This window comes from Canis aureus, chromosome 12 (genome assembly GCF_053574225.1).
Source record: "Canis aureus isolate CA01 chromosome 12, VMU_Caureus_v.1.0, whole genome shotgun sequence".
Lineage (NCBI taxonomy): Eukaryota > Metazoa > Chordata > Mammalia > Carnivora > Canidae > Canis > Canis aureus.
This window is the reverse complement of record NC_135622.1, coordinates 48816799-48830677: the sequence shown is the minus strand read 5'-3', so window position 1 is coordinate 48830677 and position 13879 is coordinate 48816799. Positions and strand designations below refer to the sequence as shown.

General features: G+C 38.4%; 1 protein-coding gene across 11 annotated transcripts in view; it reads left to right on the top strand.

Moving 5' to 3' along the window:
• The window catches only part of TDRD15 (tudor domain containing 15), a 248681-nt gene that overhangs the window by 216986 nt on the left and 17816 nt on the right, over positions 1-13879 (top strand). For 7 of the 11 annotated variants that reach the window (XM_077843990.1, XM_077843989.1, XM_077843985.1 and 4 more), the window contains one exon: positions 10141-10428. The exons of the other annotated variants lie outside the window; for them this stretch is intronic. The gene's annotated coding sequence lies outside the window, so the exon portion shown is untranslated. The remainder of the gene's footprint in view (positions 1-10140; positions 10429-13879) is intronic. 11 annotated transcript variants of the gene reach the window in all.

Here is a 13879-nt window from a genome sequence, read left to right as displayed (position 1 = left end):
GAAGCATTTTCTTACTATTTCCTTACTGTTATAATTACCATCCCCAAATTATGATCATTTCTGCCACCATCCTGGTCAAACTGTTTTCTTTCTGGAACCCATTTCAGCTTATCCTTCAAGCCCCAGGTAGGGGACTTTGTGAAATTCTCTGAAACAATTTCAAGATCAAAAGATTTCTTTGTTTCTCAGCACTATCTGTGCCCCTTACTATGTCAGTTCATTGGATACTATGGGATTATGCTCTTTTGTGTGTGTGTGTGTGTGTGTGTGTGTGTGTGTGTATGTGTTTATCTTCCTTTAAGTAGGAAGCTCATGAAGGGCAGGGACCTGGAAAGGGATCTTTTGGACCCATTTCATGAGTAACCAGGCAAAAATATGCTCTATATCCAGAAATCTGATCTGTTGGAAAATATTAAAGGATGTCAAAACCTGTGTAGTAACTGCAATGTGTTCAAACTCCTGTGTAATTGACCATAATAAATAACTCTAATTATATTTGTTTTTTCTCCATTTAAATAAGTGAATTTTCTGAAAAATTTGAGATCTGTAGCCAAATGACCCATTCTGGCATATCCTAGGACTTATTATTTTGAGTTTATTTTAAATTATAACAGAGAAGTTACAGATGTAACATTTTTGTATGTTTTTACAAAATTCACATTTTGCTCACTATAATTTATGTTTTCCTTGGTAACTGGTAGAAACATTTTAAGGGTCAGCCTAGAAGTAGCAGAATCAGTGGAAACACCTTTCCTAAACCTTTCTTCCTTGTGTCATTAATCAAAAGAAACACACCTACTAACCCAGCCTGTCAGATTCACTCACAAAAGTTGCAATTTATCTCCAAACCATTCTTGCCCCCTGAACCTGGTAGCTGATTGGGTAATGAGTAATTACACACCTTCAGTTATTACTCTGACTTAGAATTTTTGAGCTTCTATTTTTTGTCAGTAAATGGAACTAAACTGCATGTGTTTTGGCTTGAGTACACAACCAGAATTAATGAAATGTCATATCCATTAAAGCAAACTCAGAAAATTGCATGCAAATATGGATAAGAGGGCTCTCAGTTCTAACATTATAGCTACAAGCAAACCGATAGTGGCCATTTCACATAGATCATTCGATATAGTCTTCCTTCCTGCTGTCGCCCTATAAGACTTGGCCTCCCTAAGACAGGAAGAAAGATACCAAGGCTTCCTAAAAAATACCCATAAGGAATGCCTAAATACTGAGGAAAGCTTTAGTCCTTTAAAATCAACTATGTGAATCTCTCCTCTCTCTGGGAACTTATTCTGACACTGGCCCTGTTACTGCCTACTGTTGTGGACATTGAGGTCCAAAGAGAGCTGATAAACAGAGGACTGCAGTTTGGCAGCAGGACTTGCTAGGTTGTGTTTGTATAGCCAACACAATCTGTTTCAAATGCTTAACACATTTGCTGTTACAACTTGTAGGCTCAAATGTTTACTCTCCCACTTCTATTCATTGGTCTAAACATGGAAGTGGTTTTTAACCTAAAGTAATGTTGGAGAAACGTCTCAGCAAAAGGCAAAGATGAGTAATGTATAGTTCCCTCCAAGACCCTTTCTGGTTTTCAATGCCTAGGTAAAACGCTATTCCTGCTGCCTGTAGTTGTCTTTGCTACCTACTCATGTATATCTGGGTAGATTTATAAACAAATGACAGCCTTTTATTTTATATAAACAGTGAAAAATTACCCAAATAACTAAGTACAGAGAACCATATGTCACTTCACCATTGAGTAGCAGTTCCTGAATTCCTGATTTTGGCTGCACGCTAGAGGTTGGATCATCAATGCTGTGTATCAGGGACAAATAAATGCATGATCCTGGAAGTCTCTCAAGAGCAGTAGTTGGAGTTTTCTTTTTACTGATGTGTATATATCTGTTGCTACAAGTGTGTTTATGGCAAGAAATAATGCATCTTCTCTTGTTTAAGTGATAGGTGGTTAATACTGTTATGATTTTCAGCAAATTTATAAAGAGAGAAATAGAGCCAATGTGGTAGAGCATGCTTAGGTCATATACAGAGATGACATTTTATAATAAACTGCTGCACAGGATGCTGGAGGTCAAGAGTGAGAAAACTCCACTTACAGGTGATCAAAGAATCGTAGAAAATCGAAACAGACAACCTCCCCCAGGTAAGAGAAGAGGCTTAGCAGTTAAGTGGAGACCACTCTAAAACCTAGCCACTCAGGAGAAGCTCTGGTGCTAGTTATTTCCATGTTAGTATGAATTAATGACTTTTAGTCCTCTGTCAAGAATGGCTGAGCTCTTAATTACTCTAAAGATATATAAGAATCGGGAGAAAGGAGGGTTTGGGGGTTTGAAGTAATTCCATGTGGCTTTTCTTTTTTTTAAAGATTTTTAAAAAGATTTATTTATTTATTTGTGAGAGACACACAGAGAGAGGCAGAGATATAGGCAGAGGGCGAAGAAGGCTCCCTATGGGGAGTTTCATGTGGGACTCGATCCCAAGACCCCAGGATCACAACCTGAGCCGAAGGCAGATGTTCAACCACCGAGCCACCAGGCGCCCCTCCATGTGGCTTTTCAAGTTCCCTCCTCTCCTGGACAAAGCTTCTGAGTTTCCCCACCCTGATTTTCACAGAAAGGAAAGCAAGTGTCTCCCCTTTTGATTCTACCATTATTTCAATGAGGGAAATTCATGAATGAAAGAGGAGTTAAGAGAGAGCTGAGACATCTTTAGGGGGTAAATATTGGGAACCAGTGCTTGACTCTGGCCTCTTGGCCATTGAAAACTTGTCAGAGTCATAGGCTTTTGCATTACATTTGCTGTTTAATATATTCTTAGAGTAGGGACAGAGAACAATGTAAATGATAGGGCAATACTTTTCAGATTTTTTGGAGCAGTTTCATCCTAAGAAATTAACTTGAGTGAAAAACAACTCTGTGCTCTCTAACCTGTATTCTCAGAATCTTCCTCAACCTCCTTATCCTAGAGGGCAATTGAATCATGGAAGGAAACCATGAGTAGACCAAGCAACATTGCTGGGGCAGGAGTCCCAGGAGGAGATGGGAGGCAGGCAGGGTGAGCAGAATGAGCACTGGTCTCGGAACTGTGGGGCCTGGTTTCCAGTACTGATGCTCCTTCCATGTATTACTTTTAGAAAGTTGGAGCCGGTCACAGAAACTTTGTTTCACTACGTGAAAAGTGAAAAGAATGGGTCAGCTGACCCCTAATGGTCCTCCTGCATCAGATCTGGTTCTATCCAGCCTTGAAGCCCGTGGAGTTTGCTATTGCTTTTCTCCTGTCAGTAGCTTGTGAGTGTTTCTTTTCTGCTTCTCTGGCCCTTCTTTGCCTTCCTCCTGAGGCTTCCTGACATCACACAGCTGCCCTGCTTTGTTCCCCATCACACTAGGACAAAGCAGCTGGCAGGAGCCAAAGACCAATCAGTGTTTGATAAAGATAAATCTGTGCTCAGAACTGGAACAGATGTTTAGCCAATTAGGAAATGAAATCCTCTGCTGAAGTAGATGAGCTTCCATCTGAGGAGTTTGGATTTTGATGTAAAAATTACTCATTTCTTAAAAAGTGCTTTGCAGAATACATCAAAACAAGGTGTGAGGTTAAGTTGTTTGCTCTAGATTACTCAGTTATAATGTAGCTTCAATATTGTTATTGTTCTCAGATTGATAACATCACAAAGGGTGAATGTTTTAGAATAGAAAGGACCTTTCCTTCCCATCTAGTGGAAGAGTTTTCCAGTCTTTCTACTCAGAGTGTGCTAACTACAGTAGCCCTAGCTTGCCGGAGAGCTTGTTAGAAATGCAGACACTCAGGCCCCAATCCAGACCTGCTGAGTCAGAACTCACATTTTAATAAGATATTGAGAGGATTCATATGTACATGAAAGTTTGAGAAATACCACTATAAGATATCCCTGTTTTAGTTTAAGCACATTCAGACTCAAGATACCTTACATTCCAGGGCATTCTATGTGGGGATAGCTCTAAGCATCAGAATATACTTTCTTATAATAGTAAGACTGGCGTGAATATTTATTGGTCTTTGATCATGTCACTCTTCTCGATGCTTTTTAAGTGTGTTGCACCATTTAATACTCAAAACAATCTAGGTGAGATAAATACTATTTGTTTTTGCTTAATTAATCCCCATAACAAATGTATGAGGGGGACATTCTTGTCTTTCCTATTTTATCAATGAGAAAGCTGAAGCCAAGAAATCAAGTAATTTGCCCAAGTCAAATGGCTTGGAGAGTGTATTATGAGCTGTAACCTCAGTTGTTTGGATCCAGAGCCTGACTTAACCATTATTTTCTTATTCTTCATAGTGATCAAAGTGTCCCTTTCTGTAGTTTCTATCCATCTGTCTTCTAGAAGTATAAATAAAATTCTATTTTTCCCCTATGTGAAAACTCTTAAATTATTTGGAACCAAGTCTCATGATCACTCTCCTTGATAGGTTCTTCATATGACTTTCAATATATATCTTTACCATATTAGTCACATTCTAGTTTGTAACTAAGGTGTGCCCTGCAGGATTGTATCCCAAATCTCAGCTATGTGGTTTTGAGGGGGGCAGAGTTTTAAGACTATCTTCAGTCTGTATCGGAACACCATACTTTGAATAATGAAGCCTAAGTAACTAATGAATCCTTTAACCTAGTCACAGTGGTGATTAGTATTGAGCTCAATGTCTTTTTCATAAAGGCTGTTATTAACCCAAGTCTGTCTAAGTCTCTGAAGATGATTTTTGAACTCAGGGGCATTCTCTTGAAGCAGACTTCTCTCTCATCAGCATCATGTGTTTTTTTTCCCCCACACTGAGCTCAGGTAATAGCCCTGCCCAAGCCTGTAATGTAGGGGGGGTGTTGGCACCTACATTATCCAGGGCAGGGCTGTGGAAAGTAAAACTTGATATCCATCCTGTTAAATTCCATCTTGTTAGCTGTGACTCATTATTCATCCTGTCAAATCTTTTGGATTCTTGATTCTGTCACTCAGCATATTTGCTAGCTGGCCCAGCCCTGTGTCATCTGAAAATTTGATCAACACACCTTCTGTCTTTATTAAGCAATTTATAGCTAAAAGTGCTGACTGGGCCAAAGTTGAAGTTAGCTCCTGGGATGGGACTTGCTCCCAGGGACCTCTTCTGCAGGCTGACTTCAGTTCATTAATCTGCACCTTTGCACCAGGTATTCAATCATCTCAATATCTCTAAGCTCTTCATGCAGCCTATCCCTCTCCCATTTTCCCAAGAGGGAGGATGATGGCCAGCATGCTGTTTTAAACCACCAATGACCTCCAGTTATATGGTCTTGAATTATTATGGTAGAAGCAGCAATCATTTAGTGGAAAGTACCCTGAATCAGCATTAGAAATGAGCTAGATGGGAGTTGTAGCTTTGCCATTTCCATCTTTGTACTCTTCAGTTAGGGCAAATCAGAGCAGAAACATCAGAAATGGTTTATATATATAATTACATATAAAAGGATTTGTTGCAGAGATTTGAACTGTACAGTTGTAGAATAAACAGTATGAAAGGCTGTTACTTCTGTGTATATTTCTAGGGCCTGAAGCAGCAGGATAGTCAGTTGGGAAGAAAATATGGGTATTAAATAGAGAAGAACAAGGACAAATGAGAACCCGTGAGAATGTCCTGGAGCCCACAGAATGGGCTAGAACACACATCAATCTCTCATTACCTCCAGTACTCTATCTTTGATGATATAGGTAACCTGCAGGAGAAGCTGGCACCTTCCTCACAGAGATAAACACACACCTGGCTCAAGAGTCAGAAACTGCAGGGGGAGACATGGTGGGAGTTGGAGTTACTGGGATCTGGCCACTGCCCCATGGCAGCCAGGTGAACCCACAGATCAGCAACGCTGTGCATGAGCCACAACAGCTGCCAGTGCTGACCTTCTTCTGTCTACTGCTTTATGCTGCTTTCCAAATCTCTTTGCAGATTTCTTCTTTAGCCCAGACTATTCTGAAGCTATGCAGGAAAGGGAATTCCGGGAAACATAGTTTTAGCTTAGCTAAATGACACACCATCTCAGCGTGTCATCAGTATATACAGCTTTTAACTGTCCTTACTTTCTAAATAAATACAATTGATAGACCATGTTTCAGCTTAACATAATGCATCTATTCCTTGTACAACTGAGAACACATCCTCTTTCCAAAAGTGAATACAAATTCTTTTTATTCATCTTTGGGTACGGTGTAATCCTCTTCTTGCTGAATCACATTCTCCCTTTGATATCTTGTAATTTAGGTACTAAGATAAACTTAACTACCGTTATCATATCTTATGTTAGATAATGGGGGAATGAGAGAAATGAAGAGGAAAAAAAGTTGGTTAATATGTACTGAAACATTTATATTAAAATAATGAAGAAGTACTAAAATCATGATGATCCTTATTTCTGCAACAGGGCACATGGTTTATAGCTGGTATTTTTAACTACCTTTTTCTACTACATATTCTGTATTTGCATTTCCTGTACCTCAACAAAGTACATCTGCTGGTTTTGGTTCCTTGTCAGATGGGGTGACCCAAACCTTTATTCCTGAAGGTTCTGGGGTATTGAATTAACTGCCTGCATTGAGTTGTTGAAATTTTCCATTAACTTTAATGGCAGGACCTGGTGTTAATAGATGCCCTAGGAACTCTTTTTTTTTTTTTTGTAAATCATGGATGAACTCTTCTTTACTTACAATATGTGGTAGCAACTCTGTATTATCTTGGAGACCTCAGTATCCCCGTCAGTACAGTAACTCCCTTCTTTACCAGTTGAATTACGGCCAGGAGGAGCTCAAAGTGGTTGGTGGCTGGCTCAACTACCACTGTCAGTAAAGCATTGTTGCATCCTCTGTTGGAAGCATCTTTCCTTGGGAGCTAGGTATTATAGACAAGAAAAGGCCAAAGTGGGAATAAAGCAAAACTTTCTCTTGTGGCTCACTGGGAGTATCAATGAAAGGAGCCACTCTCATTTTCAAAACCCTTGATTTTGTAAGTTCTGTAAGCTCTGGCTAAGGGAGAAACAATACTGTATAGCTTCCCGATTTAAAGCATAATGCATTTCTGGAGAGATTTCAGAGATTACTGCCATTACCAAGGACCTGAGAGATGGTAGGATGTGTTCATCTTACCAGATCTTCATTCAGCTTGTTTCTTTGGCTTTCCAGAAGATGGATGGATCTTGGGGACCAACAGTGGATTATCATACACTCAATCAGGTAGTGACTCTAATTACAGCTGCTGTTCCCAATGTAGTTTCATTCCTAGAGCAAATCAGCACATTCCTTGTCCCTAATATATAGCTGTTGATCAGGAAAATGCCCTTTTCTCTATACTTGTTATTGAATCATTAAAAATTCTTTGGCTTCCATCTAGTGAGGCCAATAGCATACCTTCATGATACTACCTCATTCAGCTCTCCAGCCATATGTCATAATCTAATTCTCCAGCAGATCATGCTGGTTCAGTGCATTGACAATATCATACTGTTTGAACCTGGTGTGTTAAATATAGCAATAACCCAAACTATGTTGGTGAGAAACATGTGTGCCAGAGAGCAACAAATAAATCCTACGTATAAGATGACTTCAGGCCAGTAGTCTATACCTTTGAGGTCAGGGGTCCATCATCTAAATATCTGGATGGCACTTCAGGCAGCCTATGTACTTTCAACTGCTCAAGGGTGAAAGCTGGTTACTCTTTTAAATGGTCTTCCCTCACTCCTACTAGCCCATACTGGCCTGGATCTGTTACATTGGAGACAATAGTAGTGTAGTGGAAATACCTGAGCCAGTATTGGAAATGAGCTAGGTTTTTGCTATAATTTTGCTACTTATGCCTATGCTTTCTGAAACAGGCCAGTTTCTTCATCTTTAAGATAAGAAAGACAAAATCCAACTTATAAGGTTGACATGAGGACTACCTGTGATAATGTATGCAATGGAGTAAGGAATTTATTGCTATACAGCCCCTTATGTATGCAGACACGTTATGAATTTGAGTGTGTTTAATACATATGTGCTTTTATTACCTGTTAACAGATAAGGAACAAAGGTTCTGATAAATCCTTTAACTTGCCCAGGCTCATACTGTTAGGAGGTGGTGGAGTCAGGATGTGAACTCCAGCTGACCTGTTAGTAAACCAGTGTTCTTTCCATTTGTCATGTTCCCATTTTGCCATGGTACATTATAAATCCTGAAACACCAACAGTGTATAAATATAGGTTCTAGGCTGTTCTTAGTGAATTCATGCTGAAATGCACTGATCTTCCCTTCCCTAAAACTGTCTAGAAATCCTCTATCTAGCCATCTGGTAACTTTGCCTTTAATTCTTGGGATAAATTTGGTTTTTTGTTCTTTTTTTGTTTTAATTTTGTTTCCTCATTTTGAAAAATTGCCCTTCCTTATATCATATAATTTTATAAAGCACTTATACTTTCTTTTTTCCATTTTTATTTAAATTCAACTAGCAAATCTATAGTATATCATAAAGCAATTATACTTTCTACTTATGCTTTTATGTTCTCTCACCAGTCTATAAGGTGGAGCCTCATTTTTTTCTGTGGGAAACTGAGAATCAGGTAGATAATACTGTATCAAAGCTAACATATTGATAAGTAGAGACATACTTGTCTCCAGCTTCAAGTCTTTTTTCCCACTGTTTCAGTCCTGTGTGGGGCTTTAAATATCTGTTAATTCTATGAAGCCATATTTTCCATTTTCTTCCATTATCAGGATGCCTCTTGGTACTAGACACAATTTCCCCTAGGCAGTATATGGACGTTTGTAAATCTCAGAAGGTTCATAGAGCTTTGTACACCAATAGGTCATAGAAGTGCCTAAAATCTCAGGAGAGTTTTATTTCACAATTCTGTTAGAGGAAAACCACTAAAAGCCATAAGCATCAGAACTGAGCCAATTCCAGCTTATCAGGTTGTGATTATACTGAGGGTAGTAAGATAAAGAAAATGCTCCCAAATACTCACTAATGGCTTATTTTATTTCAGATGTTATTAAATGATCCAGGTTTTTGTGTGTGTGTGTGTAAACTCCTATTAAAAATAACTAATGCTCTTGAATAAAGAACGTTAAGTAGTCTTTAAACCCACATTGAGCTAGTATGAAAGTTAGGATTTATCATAGACTAAAAACTCAGTAGAAGCAGAAGCTAGAGGGCAGGGAAATCGTTGAAGGAGGCTTTTTTTTTTTTTTTTTCTGAACCTTTTTGCTGACTCCTGGGCACTAGGAGTTTCAGTTTTCAAGGCAAGGACAGGAGGTAAAGTGAAGAGTCCATTCAAAATGGTGAGTGTAATAAGAGGGCAGTATCAAGGGCTCTAACCTCAGAAGAGATTCTAACATAACTATCAAGGTTCTTATAATTATGTTTATTTTCTGTCTTCTCAACATGGGCTGAACCACATGAGATTGTTGATACTTGACCATTTTGACCTACAAAAGTATCAGTTTCATATAATTCAATGTAATAGGATGTCACAGAGATTTTTGCCCACAGTTGTCTGTTCAATGCCTAGAATCGTATCTGGTACATAGTAGGTGCTTAATATTTGAGATGGACCGAATGAATGAAATCAAGTTGGAAATCAATCATCAAAGATAAGTAGAACAATTTCAGATGAGAATTAAAAAAAAAAAACACATCTGAACAAGCCATGAGTAAAAAGAATTCAGAATGAAAATAAACAAACCTGAGTTTAGAACCTGTTAGGAATGGGAGTGACTGGAGGCAGAAAATGGTCTCTGGGAGTTGCCTACATAGGGATTTGACCAGACAGCTGGATAAACATTGATTTCTAGGGTCCCTACTGCATCCTTCCTAGCTGGTATTTGCAAGTTTGAAATTTCTGATTTTCATTCCCATCTGAATAAAGCAGATATTAAAAAATAAAAGCTCAAGTCTTTTCAGTGTTTATAACCAAATGTAATCACTTTGAGTAATATACAGGTTCATATTTATAAGAAAAATGTGGAATACAAATTAAAAACCCTATGATGTAGATAGAGCTCAGAAGCTTTCCTTTCAAGAGTTACCTAAGATTATGTGCAGTTTTCTCACCAACCCCCATCTCTTTCATATTTAATCAGATTTGGAGATTAGGGATGCAATTTCCTTTTGTGTCTAGAGAAGTTTATCAGGATGCTGCACACTACTGTTTCCATTCTATTCCTCTCCACTCCCAGGTTATAGCACTAAAGTGTCTATCATGTAAGTATCCATTAAAAAAGAAAATTATTTGCTTTCCTAATTTAATGAACAAAAATTCTGTGAAGTCACATCTTTGTGGGTTAGGTTCAAAAATTGATGAGTAGGGTGAAAATCATATATAGTTAAAACCACACATGAAAATCTTCTATACTAACAAAATATATAAGGTTTTTTTTTTTTTTTTATTTAAGAGCAGATGTTTATTATTTTTCCTAGAATGAAGTTTAATTGCATAAAATATGAATTAATCAATTAATTAATTAATTAATTAGCAAGATTAGCAGAAAATAATTTAAGTTCAGAATTGTAAGGCTGGTAATCTACTCATTTTTCTTCCATTTTGTTCTTATTTTTTTTTTTCTTTTTTTATTTTTTTATTTATTTTTTTTTATTGGTGTTCAATTTACTAACATACAGAATAACACCCAGTGCCCGTCACCCATTCACTCCCACCCCCCGCCCTCCTCCCCTTCTACCACCCCTAGTTAGTTTCCCAGAGTTAGCAGTCTTTATGTTCTGTCTCCCTTTCTGATATTTCCCACACATTTCTTCTCCCTTCCCTTATTTTCCCTTTCACTATTATTTATATTCCCCAAATGAATGAGAACATATAATGTTTGTCCTTCTCCAATTGACTTACTTCACTCAGCATAATACCCTCCAGTTCCATCCACGTTGAAGCAAATGGTGGGTATTTGTCATTTCTAATAGCTGAGTAATATTCCATTGTATACATAAACCACATCTTCTTTATCCATTCATCTTTCGTTGGACACCGAGGCTCCTTCCACAGTTTGGCTATCGTGGCCATTGCTGCTAGAAACATCGGGGTGCAGGTGTCCCGGCGTTTCATTGCATTTGTATCTTTGGGGTAAATCCCCAACAGTGCAATTGCTGGGTCGTAGGGCAGGTATATTTTTAACTGTTTGAGGAACCTCCACACAGTTTTCCAGAGTGGCTGCACCAGTTCACATTCCCACCAACAGTGTAAGAGGGTTCCCTTTTCTCCACATCCTCTCCAACATTTGTTGTTTCCTGCCTTGTTAATTTTTCCCATTCTCACTGGTGTGAGGTGGTATCTCATTGTGGTTTTGATTTGTATTTCCCTGATGGCAAGTGATGCAGAGCATTTTCTCATGTGCATGTTGGCCATGTCTATGTCTTCTTCTGTGAGATTTCTGTTCATGTCTTTTGCCCATTTCATGATTGGATTGTTTGTTTCTTTGGTGTTGAGTTTAATAAGTTCTTTATAGATCTTGGAAACTAGCCCTTTATCTGATATGTCATTTGCAAATATCTTCTCCCATTCTGTAGGTTGTCTTTGAATTTTGTTGACTGTATCCTTTGCTGTGCAAAAGCTTCTTATCTTGATGAAGTCCCAATAGTTCATTTTTGCTTTTGTTTCTTTTGCCTTCGTGGATGTATCTTGCAAGAAGTTACTATGGCCGAGTTCAAAAAGGGTGTTGCCTGTGTTCTTCTCTAGGATTTTGATGGAATCTTGTCTCACATTTAGATCTTTCATCCATTTTGAGTTTATCTTTGTGTATGGTGAAAGAGAGTGGTCTAGTTTCATTCTTCTGCATGTGGATGTCCAATTTTCCCAGCACCATTTATTGAAGAGACTGTCTTTCTTCCAATGGATAGTCTTTCCTCCTTTATCGAATATTAGTTGCCCATAAAGTTCAGGGTCCACTTCTGGATTCTCTATTCTGTTCCACTGATCTATGTGTCTGTTTTTGTGCCAGTACCACACTGTCTTGATGACCACAGCTTTGTAGTACAACCTGAAATCTGGCATTGTGATGCCCCCAGATATGGTTTTCTTTTTTAAAATTCCCCTGGCTATTCGGGGTCTTTTCTGATTCCACACAAATCTTAAAATAATTTGTTCTAACTCTCTGAAGAAAGTCCATGGTATTTTGATAGGGATTGCATTAAACGTGTATATTGCCCTGGGTAACATTGACATTTTCACAATATTGATTCTGCCAATCCATGAGCATGGAATATTTTTCCATCTCTTTGTGTCTTCCTCAATTTCTTTCAGAAGTGTTCTATAGTTTTGAGGGTATAGATCCTTCACATCTTTGGTGAGGTTTATTCCTAGGTATCTTATGCTTTTGGGTGCAATTGTAAATGGGATTGACTCCTTAATTTCTCTTTCTTCAGTCTCATTGTTAGTGTATAGAAATGCCACTGACTTCTGGGCATTGATTTTGTATCCTGCCACGCTACCGAATTGCTGTATGAGTTCTAGCAATCTTGGGGTGGAGACTTTTGGGTTTTCTATGTAGAGTATCATGTCATCGGCGAAGAGGGAGAGTTTGACTTCTTCTTTGCCAATTTGAATGCCTTTAATGTCTTTTTGTTGTCTGATTGCTGAGGCTAGGACTTCCAGTACTATGTTGAATAGCAGTGGTGAGAGTGGACATCCCTGTCTTGTTCCTGATCTTAGGGGAAAGGCTCCCAGTGCTTCCCCATTGAGAATGATATTTGCTGTGGGCTTTTCATAGATGGCTTTTAAGATGTCAAGGAATGTTCCCTCTATCCCTACACTCTGAAGAGTTTTGATCAGGAATGGATGCTGTATTTTGTCAAATGCTTTCTCTGCATCCAATGAGAGGATCATATGGTTCTTGGTTTTTCTCTTGCTGATATGATGAATCACATTGATTGTTTTACGGGTGTTGAACCAGCCTTGTGTCCCAGGGATAAATCCTACTTGGTCATGGTGAATAATTTTCTTAATGTACTGTTGGATCCTATTGGCCAGTATCTTGTTGAGAATTTTTGCATCCATGTTCATCAGGGATATTGGTCTGTAATTCTCCTTTTTGGCGGGGTCTTTGTCTGGCTTTGGAATTAAGGTGATGCTGGCTTCATAGAACGAATTTGGAAGTACTCCATCTCTTTCTATCTTTCCAAACAGCTTTAGGAGAATAGGTATGATTTCTTCTTTAAACGTTTGATAAAATTCTCCTGGGAAGCCATCTGGCCCTGGACTCTTGTGTCTTGGGAGGTTTTTGATGACTGCTTCAATTTCCTCCCTGGTTATTGGCCTGTTCAGGTTTTCTATTTCTTCCTGTTCCAGTTTTGGTAGTTTGTGGCTTTCCAGGAATGCGTCCATTTCTTCTAGATTGCCTAATTTATTGGCGTATAGCTGTTCATAATAGGTTTTTAAAATCGTTTGTATTTCCTTGGTGTTGGTAGTGATCTCTCCTTTCTCATTCATGATTTTATTAATTTGAGTCTTCTCTCTCTTCTTTTTAATAAGGCTGGCTAATGGTTTATCTATCTTATTAATTCTTTCAAAGAACCAACTCCTGGTTCTGTTGATCTGTTCCACAGTTCTTCTGGTCTCGATTTCGTTGAGTTCTGCTCGAATCTTTATTAGCTCCCTTCTTCTCTTGGGTGTAGGATCTATTTGCTGTTTTTTCTCTAGCTCCTTTATGTGTAAGGTTAGCTTTTGTATTTGAGTTCTTTCCAGTTTTTGAATGGATGCTTGTATTGCGATGTATTTCCCCCTTAGGACTGCTTTTGCTGCATCCCAAAGATTTTGAACGGTTGTATCTTCATTCTCATTAGTTTCCATGAATCTTTTTAATTCTTCCTTAATTT